The sequence below is a fragment of the Halichoerus grypus genome, chromosome 3, assembly GCF_964656455.1.
Source record: "Halichoerus grypus chromosome 3, mHalGry1.hap1.1, whole genome shotgun sequence".
Lineage (NCBI taxonomy): Eukaryota > Metazoa > Chordata > Mammalia > Carnivora > Phocidae > Halichoerus > Halichoerus grypus.
Genome location: NC_135714.1, coordinates 179,513,503 through 179,528,193, shown reverse-complemented (window position 1 = coordinate 179,528,193; position 14,691 = coordinate 179,513,503). Strand labels below are relative to the sequence as shown.

The 14,691-nt window shown below is 37.1% G+C and overlaps 1 protein-coding gene across 6 annotated transcripts in view; it reads left to right on the top strand.

The window, feature by feature from the left end:
* The window catches only part of NRG1 (neuregulin 1), a 1,097,062-nt gene that overhangs the window by 186,752 nt on the left and 895,619 nt on the right, over positions 1-14,691 (top strand). The gene's annotated exons all lie outside the window — the stretch shown is intronic.

The window sequence follows — 14,691 nt, the reverse complement described above, 5'->3', positions numbered from 1 at the left end:
AGATTGGATTAAAAAACAAGACCATCGATATGCTGTCTGCAAGAGACTCATTTTAGACCCAAAGACACCCCCGGATTGAAAGTGAGGGGGTGGAAAACCATTTACCATGCTAATGGACACCAAAAGAAAGCTGGGGTGGCAATCCTTATATCAGACAAATTAGATTTTAAGCCAAAGACTGTAATAAGAGATGAGGAAGGACACTATATCCTACTTAAAGGGTCTATCCAACAAGAAGATCTAACAATTGTAAATATCTATGCCCCTAACATGGGAGCAGCCAATTAATAACAAAAGCAAAGAAACACATTGACAACAATACAATAATAGTGGGGGACTTTAACACCCCCCTCACTGAAATGGACAGATCATCTAAGCCAAAGATCAACAAGGAAATAAAGACTTTAAATGACACACTGGACCAAATGGACTTCACAGACATATTCAGAACATTCCATCCCAAAGCAACGGAATACACATTCTTCTCTAGTGCCCATGGAACATTCTCCAGAATCGATCACATCCTAGGTCATAAATCAGGTCTCAACTGGTACCAAAAGATTGGGATCATTCCCTGCCTATTTTCAGACCAGAATGCTTTGAAACTAGAACTCAATCACAAGAGGAAAGTCAGAAAGAACTCAAATACATGGAGGCTAAAGAGCATCCTACTGAAGAATGAATGGGTCAACCAGGAAATTAAGAATTAAAAAAATTCATGGAAACCAATGAAAATGAAAACAACTGTTCAAAATCTTTGGGATGCAGCAAAGGCAGTCCTAAGAGGAAAGTATATAGCAATACAAGCCTTTCTCAAGAAACAAGAAAGGTCTCAAGTACACAACCTAACCCTACACCTAAAGGAGCTGGAGAAAGAACAGCAAATGAAGCCTAAACCCAGCAGGAGAAGAGAAATAATAAAGATCAGAGCAGAAGTCAATGAAATAGAAACCAAAAGAACAGTAGAACAGATCAACGAAACTAGGAGCTGGTTCTTTGAAAGAATTAACAAGATTGATAAACCCCTGGCCAGACTTATCAAAAAGAAAAGAGAAAGGATCCAAATCAACAAAATCATGAATGAAAGAGGAGAGATCACAACCAACACCAAAGAAATACAAACAATTATAAGAACATATTATGAGCAAATCTGTGCCAGCAAATTAGATAACCTGGAAGAGATGGATGCATTCCTAGAGATGTATCAACTACCAAAACTGAACCAGGAAGAAATAGAAAACCTGAACAGACCTATAACCACTAAGGAAATGGAAGCAGTCATCAAAAATCTCCCAACAAACAAAAGCCCAGGGCCAGATGGCTTCCCAGGGGAATTCTACCAAACATTTCAAGAAGAATTAATACCTATTCTTCTGAAACTGTTCCAAAAAACAGAAATGGAAGGAAAACTTCCAAACTCGTTTTATGAGTCCAGCATTACCTTGATCCCCAAACCAGACAAAGACCCCATCAAAAAGGAGAACTACAGACCAATATTCTTGATGAACACGGATGCAAAAGTTCTCACCAAAATACTAGCCAATAGGATCCAACAGTACATTAAAAGGATTATTCACCACGACCAAGTGGGATTTATCCCTGGGGTGCAAGGTTGGTTCAACATCCTCAAATCAATCAACGTGATACAATACATTAACAAAAGAAAGAACAAGAATCATATGATCCTCTCAATAGATGCAGAAAAAGCATTTGATAAAGTACAGCATCCTTTCTTGATCAAAACTCTTCAGAGTATAGCGATAGAGGGTACATACATCAATATTATAAAAGCCATCTATGAAAAACCTACAGCGAATACCATTCTCAATGGGGAAAAACTGAGAGCTTTCCCCCTAAGGTCAGGAACGCGGCAGGGATGTCCACTATCACCACTGCTATTCAACATAGTATTGGAAGTCCTAGCCACAGCAATCAGAAACAAAAAGAAATCAAAGGCATCCAAATTGGCAAAGAAGAAGTCAAACTCTCACTCTTTGCAGATGATATGATACTTTATGTGGAAAACCCCAAAGACTCCACCCCAAAACTGCTAGGACTCATACAAGAATTCAGTAAAGTGGCAGGATATAAAATCAATGCGCAGAAATCAGTGGCATTCCTATACACCAACAACAAGACAGAAGAAAGAGAAATTAAGGAGTCTGTCCCATTTACAGTTGCACCCAAAACCATAAGATACCTAGGAATAAATCTAACCAAAGAGGCAAAGGATCTGTACTCAGAAAACTATAAAATACTCATGAAAGAAATTGAGGAAGACACAAAGAAATGGGAAAACGTTCCATGCTCATGGATTGGAAGAACAAATATTGTGAAGATGTCAATGCTACCTAGAGCAATCTACACATTCAATGCAATCCCCATCAAAATACCATCCACTTTTTTCAAAGAAATGGAACAAATAATCCTAAAATTTGTAGGGAACCAGAAAAGACCCCGAATAGCCACAGGAATGTTGAAAAGGAAAAGCAAAGCTGGCGGCATCACAATTCCGGACTTCCAGCTCTATTACAAAGCTGTCATCATTAAGACAGTATGGTACTGGCACAAAAACAGACACATAGATCAATGGAACAGAATAAAGAGCCCAGAAATGGACCCTTAACTCTATGGTCAGCTAATCTTCGACAAAGCAGGAAAGAATGTCCAATGGAAAAAAGACAGTCTCTTCAACAAATGATGTTGGGAAAATTGGACAACCACATGCAGAAGAATGAAACTGGACCATTTCCTTACACCACACACAAAAATAGACTCCAAATGGTTGAAAGACCTCAATGTGAGACAGGAGTCCATCAAAATCCTAAAGGAGAACACAGGCAGCAACCTCTTTGACCTCAGCCGCAGCAACTTCTTCCTAGAAACATCACCAAAGGCAAGGGAAGCAAGGACAAAAATGAACTATTGGGACTTCATCAAGATAAAAAGCTTTTGTACAGCAAAAGAAGCAGTCAACAAAACCAAAAGACAACCGACAGAATGGGAGAAGATATTTGCAAATGACATATCAGATAAAGGGCTAGTATCCAAAATCTATAAAGAACTCATCAAACTCAACCCCCAATGAACAAAGAATCCAATCAAGAAATGGGCAGAAGACATGAACAGACATTTTTCCAAAGAAGACATCCAAATGGCCAACAGACACATGAAAAAGTGTTCAACATCGCTCGGCATCAGGGAAATCCAAATCCAAATCTCAGTGAGATACTACCTCACACCAGTCACAATGGCTAAAATTAACAAGTTAGGAAACGACAGATGTTGGCAGGGATGCGGAGAAAGGGGAACCCTCTTACACTGTTGGTGGGAATGCAAGCTGGTGCAGCCACTCTGGAAAACAGTATGGAGGTTCCTCAAAAAGTTGAAAATAGAGCTACCCTATGACCCAGCAATTGCACTACTGGGTATTTACCCCAAAGATACAAATGTAGGTATCCGAAAGGGTACGTGCACCCCGATGTTTATAGCAGCAGTGTCCACAGTAGCCAAACTCTGGGAAGAGCCAAGATGTCCATCAACAGATGAATGGATAAAGGAGAAGTAGTATATATATACAATGGAATATTATGCAGCCATCAAAAGGAATGAAATTTTGCCATTTGCAATGACGTGGATGGAACTGGAGGGTGTTATGCTGAGCGAAATAAGTCAATCAGAGAAAGACATGTATCATATGATCTCACTTATATGAGGAATTCTTAATCTCAGGAAACAAACCGAGGGTTGCTGGAATGGTGGAGGGTGGGAGGGATGGGGTGACTGGGTGATAGACATTGGGGAGAGTATATGCTATGGTGAGCGCTGTGAATTGTGCAAGACTGTTGAATCTCAGATCTGTACCTCTGAAACAAATAATGCAATATATGTTAAGAAAAAAAAAAAGATAGTAGGAGGGGAAGAATGAAGGGGGGAATCAGAGGGGGAGATGAACAATGAGAGTTACTCATCTATAAAATGAAAAAAAAAAGTTTTTGGTGGTCTTAAAGGCTCATTTGGGTTCCACCATGATATAACTTGCAAATGGAAATATCTTTGCAAATGTTTTATATAGCTTGCTCTCAGTTTGGGACTAAGAACTGTAGATACTAGAGTATACTAAAACTGAACAGCATCTTGTGGAAGTGGACCTTTAAGATATATGTGTACAAGAGTCTGATCTTATGTTGAGTAACACCACTTGCAGCTGATAGTTTTATAATGTGTACACATGTGTGTAGTTCAGACTGCTATGTCTAGATTAATGTTCTCAGATACTATTTCTGCATCACCATCAGGAAGTGGTGGATTTGAAACCTATTCTATACCACCTTGAGTTCATAAAATAAGAACATTCTTTTATTTCATTCCTTTCATTGTTTTAAAACAAATTTAAATAAACCTGTTTTCTTCTCAAATCCCCAATAATGTTTCCATGTAGGATGGCTCTTACTGTCTTGGAGGCACAGTATCCTTTATTGTAGGAAAATGTCTTCTTTGAGCATCTTCACAATTATTAGTACATTTTAGGATATTATCCCAAGGACCCACTGTGGCATTAGGTCACACTGAAGAGATACTTAAATTTGTAGGATTTGTTGTGACCAGCAGACAATACGTACATTTTGAACATGTTAAGGAATGTGTGAAACATGCAGTGCTAATAATGGTAGAGAACATTAGTTATCTGTCAACAAAATTTGATAAAGGCATTTTTAGTGCCATTTTTCAGATAAGGCAGAGCGCAAAGAAGTTAACTTGGCCAACGATCACTAAGTGAAGGAGATGTAATTTGTGAACAAGTAACTTTTCTCTCATTATACTGCCTCACTATAACAATAAATATGTGGAGATTTATAAAAGTTTTAATGTGAATGTTAAGAAAACACTATATTCTGGGATGTTTTATAGAGCCACTCACCCAAACCCACTGGTAGTATAAATTGTTAATTCTCCCTGTTCTTTCATATTTTTCCCATATGAACACACTGGCCTGGCTCAAGAATGCTTGGTTCTACTCCTGACATTTCCATTCCATTCTTCCATGTAATATGAAAGGGTTGGGTTAGAAAATGTGAAAATTCCTAGGGTCCCTTCTTAGTTCAGTTCCATCTGCTTCATGGAGTTGTGGGGCTTTTCCAGATGCTTTATAAAGTGTTTTAGTGTCAGCTGGCCTGGCCCTTTACACTGGAGGAAGTAGTAGTCAATAGGTTCTTAATTTTGTAGCGTGAAGACTGAAAGTGGAGACCAGAAGTTTTGTTTTCTTATTTTTTTGTTGAAAACAGGCTGTTACCGACTACTGCCTAGGATATTTGGGATTAGTCACAGAGCAGGAGGCTCTGCATGCCAGATTGGCAGTTGAGTCATACTGGGTAAGCACAGAACCAGTGACTGGTGTATGCTGCCATACTAAAAATTATGCAGATGCCCAGAGAGAGCTACCACACATGGGAAAGATGTATTAGGGGCTTCCCATGGCAATATTAGTCATAAAGTGATAAAAATGAATGTGATCTTAGAAAGCAGCTGAACTTTCTCACTTTATAGCTGGGGCTCAAGGAAGTGAGGACAACTGTACAAGTCTGTAACTTTAGCGTGAAAGTTGAGGATGGAATTCAGGTCCCCCAACTTCATATCTAACTTCTCACTTATATTTACTTATGTTAAATGTCATACCTCCTTTTGTTTCCATTGCTATTGATGGTCCAGGATTGTAATACCATAAGTATATGGTCACTAGAATTTGTGTCCATTATATTTCATACACAACTTGAAATGCCTCTGCTTTCTTTATTAAATCAACATAAAGCACTGGAAAATTAGATTCAAAATTAGACAGCAAACATAGTGACATACTAAGATCATTTGATGGTATATTATCATTTTTAAGTGAGTTAAATCCTTACTGCTCACGGATTCATATACAGCAACCACATGCAGACATTAAACAGAAAGGTCAATAAACAAAAGGTAGCAATAAATGACTGCCTTTTGGATTCGACAGGGCTTCTGTTAGGCAAAGTCTTATTTAGCATAGCTATGGTGCAGTGCAATGTAGGGGTTAGGGGCACCTACCTACTATGCAACTGAAAATGTACATATTACTTTTGACTCTCCCAAAACTTCTAATGTCTTACTCTTAAATGGAAGCTTTATTGATAAAATAAACAGTCGATTTAACACATATATTGTATGTTACATGTATTACATTCTGTATCCTTATAATAAAGGAAGCTAGAGAAAATAAAATGTTAAGAAAATCATAAGACAAAATACATTTACAGTACTGTAGTGTGTTTATCAAAGCCCGCATGTAAGTGGACCCACACAGTTCAAACCCATGTTGTTCAAGGGCCAACTGTATACCACCCACCAGTAAACATTTCAGTGATTCTAAGTTGGGAAACTTGCAAATGCAAATATGAAAGCATGACTAAAATACATTGTTCATTGAACAAGGAATTAAAATAAATCTTAGGGAATTGAAAGAAAGAATGTAGGCACCCTAAAAGTATTCAGGTATAAAGAAATCACAAACAAGAAAGCCTAAAGACTAATAGTGATGGAGGAGAGGTACTGGCTTGTTAGTAGATTTGGGTTTGCAGTTTGGAAATCCTCTCTCTAAATTGCATAAAAACTACTAATTGTGCTAATGGTCTTGGTGTTGATAATCATAATCTGGGGATACAGATTTAGCCACATGATTTTATGCAAATCATTTAACCCCTCTGAGCATCTGATTCCTCATCTGTAAAGCAGTTGGACTAGAATATATTTCTTGGCATAAACCACTGTTGGACAAAGAATCTTATAATTAGTATCTGCAGCTTTGTCAAGAGGTAAAAAATTACAATGATGTTTTGTAACTTACATGAGTAACTTCATTTCTTAGACTTACATGGTAGGCTTGCTTTTTGAAATCATTCAGAGATACTCCACATTGCTTAATATTATAGATATTTAGGGCTAGAACACACAAAAGAAACTTGGAGTCTCATACTTCCAAATTTTATGAATAAAGGTGAGGAGACCTTAGAGGTATGAAGTTACTTATCTCTCTGCTTACTGATAGAGCCCAAAGGAGGAGCAGATCCTCATGATTCTCAGTCTAGAGGTTTTATTTTTTTTTAAATTTTTAAAGGATTTTATTGATTTATTTGACAGAGAGAGACACAGCACGAGAGGGAACATAAGTAAGTGAGAGTGGGAGAGGGAGAAGCAGGCTTCCCGCCGAGCAGGGAGCCTAATGCGGGGCTCGATCCCAGGACCCTGGGATCATGACCTGAGCCAAAGGCAGACGCTGACCAACTGAGCCACCCAGGCGCCCGCAGAGGTTTTATTTTTTTTCCTTCTATAGGAAAGATGATAAATGGGTTTTCTTTCTCATGCCAGCTCAGATCAATTGATAGGGCTGGCCTGATGAGAAAGACTGTGAAATAGAGACCCAGGTACTATAGAAAAGACTATTGTTATCGGTTAGTGCTGTCTGCTGTGTGCACAGCATTGGGGATGGCATATGTTTGCCACCTCTTCTCAAGGCTATTCTTTATACATGTTCCTTGAGGCTAAACTTACAGTATTTCTTCTGTCTTGCTTGTAACTGCCATCACTCACAATATCACTTAATGTTGTCTAGGGTATTCTGTTCTAAGAGAAGCAATATGTCTCAGTGGACCGAACATAGATTTGATCATTAGGAAATACATCATTCTCAGGGTTTGGATCCTCATTGGGTATTCCTGAGATGTTTCTCATTTCTTATGTTGCTAAATGTGAATTATTAGCATTGTGTGTCCTATTTGACTAGGATCTTAAGACTGCCAGGGCAGGACCACAGCCCTGAATACAGGCTGGTTCTAGTTTTGCCTCTTAATATAAGATGGTGAAATGCAGTGGGGGAGGAAAGGCAGATGGCTTGTCCTTTGTGGTTCTGACAACTTAAATCCAGTTTCAACAGCTGAATTATATTCCTGGATATGGGCTCTCTGATATATGATATTGAAGGAAGCTTTCTCCCACTGCTAGCATGCTCTGGCTCCTTGGTCTGCTCAAAGGAGTTGTGAGGGAAGCATACCTTGAACCAACAGAGCTGTGTTGACCCCTACCCTCCACTTGCTACAGCTTTGCAGGATTTTGGAAGAAAATGAGTGGGTCCTCTAGAACTGGTTAAATAATTTTTTCATTGATTCAGGTCTTCGAGCTCATCCCCATCTGGAATTATTTGAAAGAAAAAGAAGGCACATTACTCTTATAAGGAACTAGTTTATATTCTGAAGCCTAGAGCATATAACAGACACAAAGTGTTTTTTTTTTTTAGCGCTGTTCAAATACAAGTCAAGTTTGAGTTCAAATTGAATGAAATGCCTATTTCTGTAAGTAAGTTTAGTGATTTTCTAGTCCAAATTCTTTGTTTTACAAGTGAAGAAATTGAAGCTTGGGGTCTAGGAGGATTAAGTGACTTTTTCAATGGTACATGTCAGAAGAAACAGAATAGGAAGAAGTCCAGAACATCCAATACTTGGTCTGGTGTATTTTATCTCACACCACACTGCCATCAATGGTTTTAGAATTATAAAAATTTGATTTACTTTTAAACTGAGTACTTAGGTTTTTTAAAAAAGGTTTTATTCATAGTTTAGTAAAAATATTGATGTTCATTTCAGTGTTTAGCAAGCCAGTACTATTCTAGATTTTATTTTTATTTTCTTTAAGCTTCTAATGGACATTGAAGTCTCTGTGGTCTCCAGCTCATTTAAAATCTAGACTTGGAAGCACCTTCAGAATGATTTCTGGTTCCACAGAAAGCAGGTATTACAAGTCCAGAATGATGCTTAGTGTATAGCAACAAAATTTTAAAAACTCTGCTTATAGTTCAGATTCTCATATCCCTTTAATTTACAGCCTCTGTTCACAGGAATCACAGGAATCACAGGGAATCTATATTAAATTTAAATATTCAGTGACTAGCCTATAACTAATTGCATTTTAATTAGAAAAGCATGTGTTAACAAGCGGTGGCACTAACTAGTACTCACAGGGGAGTATTCTAACTATTATAATGAGGTTCTTGTCAACAAAAGCACTTAAGGTCTGTTTCTTTCTTTTTTTTTTTTTTTAGATTTTTATTTATTTGAGAGCAAGAGAGTGTGAGCACAAGTGGGGGTTGGGAAGTCTCGGGAAGCAGACTACCCACTGAGCATGGAGCCCAGTGCAATGTGGGGCTTGATCCCAGGACCCTGAGATCAGGACCTGAGCCCAAGGCAGATGCTTAACTGATTGAGCCACCCAGGCACCCTCAAGTTCTGTTTCTTAAAATGTAAAGATTAGGTGTTCCTGAGGTAGGAAAACAAAACAAAACTATTCTTTGCAGATGGAAGGGAGAATGAAATGGAATCACAGAGTCACTTTTATGGAAATTTGGTTCTGTACTGCACAATTTCAGTGTTTAAATAAGATCAGAGGCCTTGAAGGATGATTTTTAAGTGCTGGATTAGAAATTCCAGATGGAATTGATTCCCAGTGAAATGAAAAACCTGCTGAAATGAAAAAGGGCCTCAATCAGTAACACTTAATTTTCTAAAATGAGTGCCCCAAACCCTATAACTCCTTTCAAACACTGGATAATTTCACATAGGATACATTATCTATAAGAATAAAAATTGACATCATATCTGAATTTGGTAAGACCAAACACATAATGTGAATTTCCCTTGGAAAATCTTAATAATTATTGAGATTATTTAAGTTGAGAATCTATTGCAAGCAATCTGAGTGAAATCTCCCAGAGCATTTCATGGAAGCATTTTCCCAAGTAATTTTTTTAACCTCCTCTTTCCCTCAAAACAAAAACAAAACAAACCAAAGTGATACTCACCATTCCTCTATTTTCTGTAATATCCATGGGCAGACAAGAATAAGCTTATTTTCTGCTTGTACAATTTTTGGGTGATGCTGCTTTTTCTAACCTTCTCACCATCTGTCAAGATAGACCTTTGATTGCTCCCAGGACCATCTTTTACCAGCATCTTCCTTCATGACCTGAACTAACTTCATTCCATCTTTCCTTCCTTCTTTCCTCTCGCTTCCTTTCTCCTTCCTCCTCCCTCCATCACTGTCTCCCCCTGCCCATTGCCTCTTTTTTATTCTTCTCTGCCTCCTTTTTCTTTCTTTAAAGGAAATCTCTTCTATTGACCTTATGTTTTCCTCAAGAGGTCAGTTTTATATTTCTCTGGTTCTTTGTAATACAGTCTTTGGAGATTTAAAAATACAACAAAAACAGAATCTTCTGTGATTTTTCAGCAGTAAGATATGGTTTGTATTACTTTCTCTCATAGGATTCTTTATGGGGTAAATATTTCCAGATGCCTCAAATCTCTTTGTTATGTTTACTATTAGAAACAACGGCACTTTTTTTCTCTATAGTAATACAATTATGTACTAGGATAGATCCCATTTATACTGCTCTGAGAACAGAAGTTTCATAAGGCAGAGATGAGTTCAGTTGTTTAATTCAATAAGCAGTTATTGAGCATTTACTATATCCAGGATACTGTTGGCTATTGTGAATGAGATGTTACCCATCCTATCAAGGAATTTTTGATTTAGCATGGGAGAAACTATGCAAATGAATATTCAACCCTAAGATGATGGCTACAGTATAGAAGCAAGCAAAGGTTTAAAAACTCAGTAGGCAAGCAAGAGAAGTAGACTAATAAAGATGAGGCTCTTGTATTTGTCAGGGTTTTACTTTAGCTCTGTATAGTTTTGAGACATATTAAATAATGTCTTCTTACCTTACAGTTCTTGTTATTTTTAATCATTATTATTACTTTATAGTCGTAACTAATGTGTGGTTGTTTCACCTATGTGAATGTTTATGGAGAGGTAACATGCTTCTCCATAAGCATTCCGAGTCTTCCTCAGACAGAGATTTGTTGATTTAAATCTACAACACTGAGTTAAGGTTGGTAGTGTATTTGATTCCAACTTTCAGATAGCCACTTTATAAGATGCTGCAAGTAAATCTCTTGCTCTGGATCAGGGGAAGCAAGCCCTCTTAGGATGAGCTGTCACATAGCAAGATATAAGCAAGACTTCCTGGGTCAGTTTTCTGAAGTGACAGGTTTATTCCCTGATCAGGACAGAATTTTAACAAACAGGCCAGACTTCTATGTGTGCATATTTGTTTCATGTGTGTCGAGGTGCGGTAGGGTTGAGGAGTCTTTTCTGTTTATATGTGGAATGAATCTAGTATAAAAGTGACATGACCCTTTAATAAGATGATTTCAGTTGGAAGACACAAGCAACCGAAGTAGAGCTGGGACCTTTAGAGGGGCTGCCCCCCCCCCCATGGAGCTATCCAAGGTACTGAACCACTTATTTCTACATTGCCTGCTAACCTAGCAAAACAAACCTTCAGACATTTTAAAATCTAGCTTTGCTTTTTTTCTGATAAGAAATTATCTAACCTCTATATTTCTGATACTTCATGCTCTATCTAGAAGCCCACCTCTTGTTTCGTATACTTTATTCATTCAACAAATATTTAGGTATAACCTTCTGTGTATCAGACACTCTTCTAGTAGTTAAAGTGCTCAGATTTATTATTATGAAATGCTAATCATTAGTTTTGCTTTTTTTGTGGAATTTGGATTAAAGGAACAAATTTTTTGACCAGGATAATTAAGGGATTCCAGGTTTTTGAGTGTTTGAAGAACTTGGTTTCTGGATTTTGTTTACCTTTGTTTTCAGTACCTAGAAAAGCCCCTGTCATATATTAGGCACTCAAGAAATTTTATTCCACTGATAATAGATAAGTTTTAATTTTTTGAGTAGTTTTCTGTGCCATGTTACAAAGAAAATTTATTTTTTTCAACCTACAGGTAAAGTTATTTGGAGAAAAATAATTTTGAGTGTACGAAAAATTTTGCTCTAAGTACGCTAGATGGAGTGTCCAGTTAAGGAGTGTAGAGTGAGATTTTTGGCACATTTTTAATATACATTAGTACTAAATTACAGGTTGACCAGAAAACTTGGGATAAAACTTAGCTCAGTCTTTTATATGTATGTATTATCTCAACCATCTTGTCATTGTGTTTTAGTCAGGCTAATCTATTCTGTACTCAGGTAAACTAACCACCACTTGTTCAAAAAAGGAGAAAAAGAGTTTTTCCTTTGATAACAGCAAAACATGACTCATGAAGGTAGAGTGTGTTTTTAACTGTCCTTTTGTAATTCCTAGTTCTAAAGATTTGGCAAGACAAATTGTCTTGACTTCCCTAGAAATGTTAGTTTCTTGTAATGAGTATGATTCTAAAGGAGAAACCTGACTTCCCAGTGAGTAAGTCATATAAGGGATACAGAATCAACAGTGTTCCTGGTATTCTCAAAACTAGTGATTATATAGGGTCAGTAAGGGTAAACCTACCATTTCCAACCTAGTATTAATGAAATGTTATTCTTGGTAAAGGTCTGAGACAGACTGCCTGAGCAGAATATAAAATGTCTGGCTGAAATTGAATCAGGCTCAGTGTTCTAATAGAGTGATTTGCCACTATCCACATCTATTTTTGAGGTATGCTTCTTTAGCAACGTGTGGACTTAGAAACTTGGTAAGGTCCAAATTCTTTCATGCCTTGAAAATGTCATTGTTTCATGGAATTGCCAGATTCAACCATTTTTCTTGGCATCTCAGTGAGAAATCAAAATCTGAGAGAGAAGAGTATTGAATGATAAGCTCCTTTCCTAGAGATATTTACTGTTGGCTGTGAACCAAGTTTAGTTATTCTGATGGTTTTTATTTCCCATTCTTGATGGCAGTGATGGGTACTTGTTAGTCACCATAAGTTGTGAGAATTTGTGGATCTCAGTAGAGACACAGGGAGACCTATGTAACAGTCTTATTTTCCTACTTGTTACCCTGATCCAAAAAGGTTTTAAAATCTATCTGTTGATTCTACCTAAGTTGCATGATTTAGTTATAGTGTAATTTGTTGCCTTCTTGCATTGTCCCCAGACTTCATGATTAATTTTTTCTTTGCCTTTGACTTATTCTGATAAAAATATGTTAAACAGAGAAACTTGACCATTACTCAGAGGCTGAGGCATTCTTTAATTACTTCCCTCCATTTTTGGGGGGAAGGAATCAATGCCATTGTTTCATTGTTGTTAGTATAGTTTTGTTTGCTTAATATAGAATATGTGTAATTTAAGCATTATGTATACATGATCTGACTTAATCTTCTGATTCTATTGTGTAATATTATTACTTCCATTTTACATATGAGAAAGCTGATGGTTAGGGGAGCTACATAACTTCCTAATGACCCTAGAATTAGGAGTCAGACCCAAGTGTCTCTGATACTAGTCATTGCTTTTAATCACTTTTTTATGCTTACTTTAATATTTCCTTATTTCCCAAATAAAGTGCCATATCAAATTATAGAAAGGGCTATTAACTGAAGAAATAGGAAACATTTTGAGGTTTTGGGGGGAATACAAAAAATTATAGAATAAAGCCTGAAGGTGACTTTAACATTTGTATCATATGACTTAAATGAAGTAGTTTCTGGAGATACCTAATTTATTTATTTTTTTAAATTTATTTTTATTTTTATTTTTTAAACATTTTATTTTTTTTAAATTTTATTTTGTTATGTTAGTCACAATACAGTACATCATTAGTTTTTGGTGTGGTGATCCACGATCCATTGTTTTCGTATAACACCCAGTGCTCCATGCAGTACGTGCCCTCCTTAATACCCATCACCAGGCTAACCAATCCCCCCTCCCCCCTCCCCTCTAAAACCCTGTTTGTTTCTCAGAGTCCATAGTCTCTCATGGTTCATCTCTCCCTCCGATTTCCGCCCCCCTTCATTTTTCCCTTCCTTCTCCTAATGTCCTCCATGCTATTCCTTATGTTCCACAAATAAGTGAAACCATATGATAATTGACTTTCTCTACTTGACTTATTTCACTTAGCATAATCTCCTCCAGTCCCATCCATGTTGATGTAAAAGTTGGGTATTCATCCTTTCTGATGGCTGAGTAATATTCCATTGTATATATGGACCACGTCTTCTTTATCCATTCATCTGTTGAAGGGCATCTCGGCTCTTTCCACAGTTTGGCTATTGCCGACATTGCTTCTATGTACATTGGGGTGCATATGACCCTTCTTTTCACTACATCTGTGTCTTTGGGATAAGTACCCAGGAGTGCAATTGCTGGGTCATAGGGTAGCTCTATTTTTAACTTTTTGAGGAAACTCCACACTGTTTTCCAAAGTGGCTGTACCAACTTGCATTCCCACCAACAGTGTAAGAGGGTTCCCCTTTCTCCACAACCTGGAGATACCTAATTTATTCTCTTAAAATATAGTTGGCTTGACACATGCTGTATTTTGTAACACTTGGTTCTGGTGGGATTTATTTGTGCGTGTACTTATATGAAAATAAAGATCTCAATGATTTTAACAAATAATGGAAATATTCAGAGAAAAATCCAAGACAGATATATTTTATTCATTAGTTTTTGTTTAGATTTGAACTTCCGATAAGAATTTATTTCAAATATATGGTTACTGCATAAATTTAAGAAAGCCAACCTGAAGAAAAATTGGCTAGCCTATATATCAATGATTAGTTTTAGGAGTTATTTGCCAAATGTCTTGAGAAAATATTTTTCCAATTT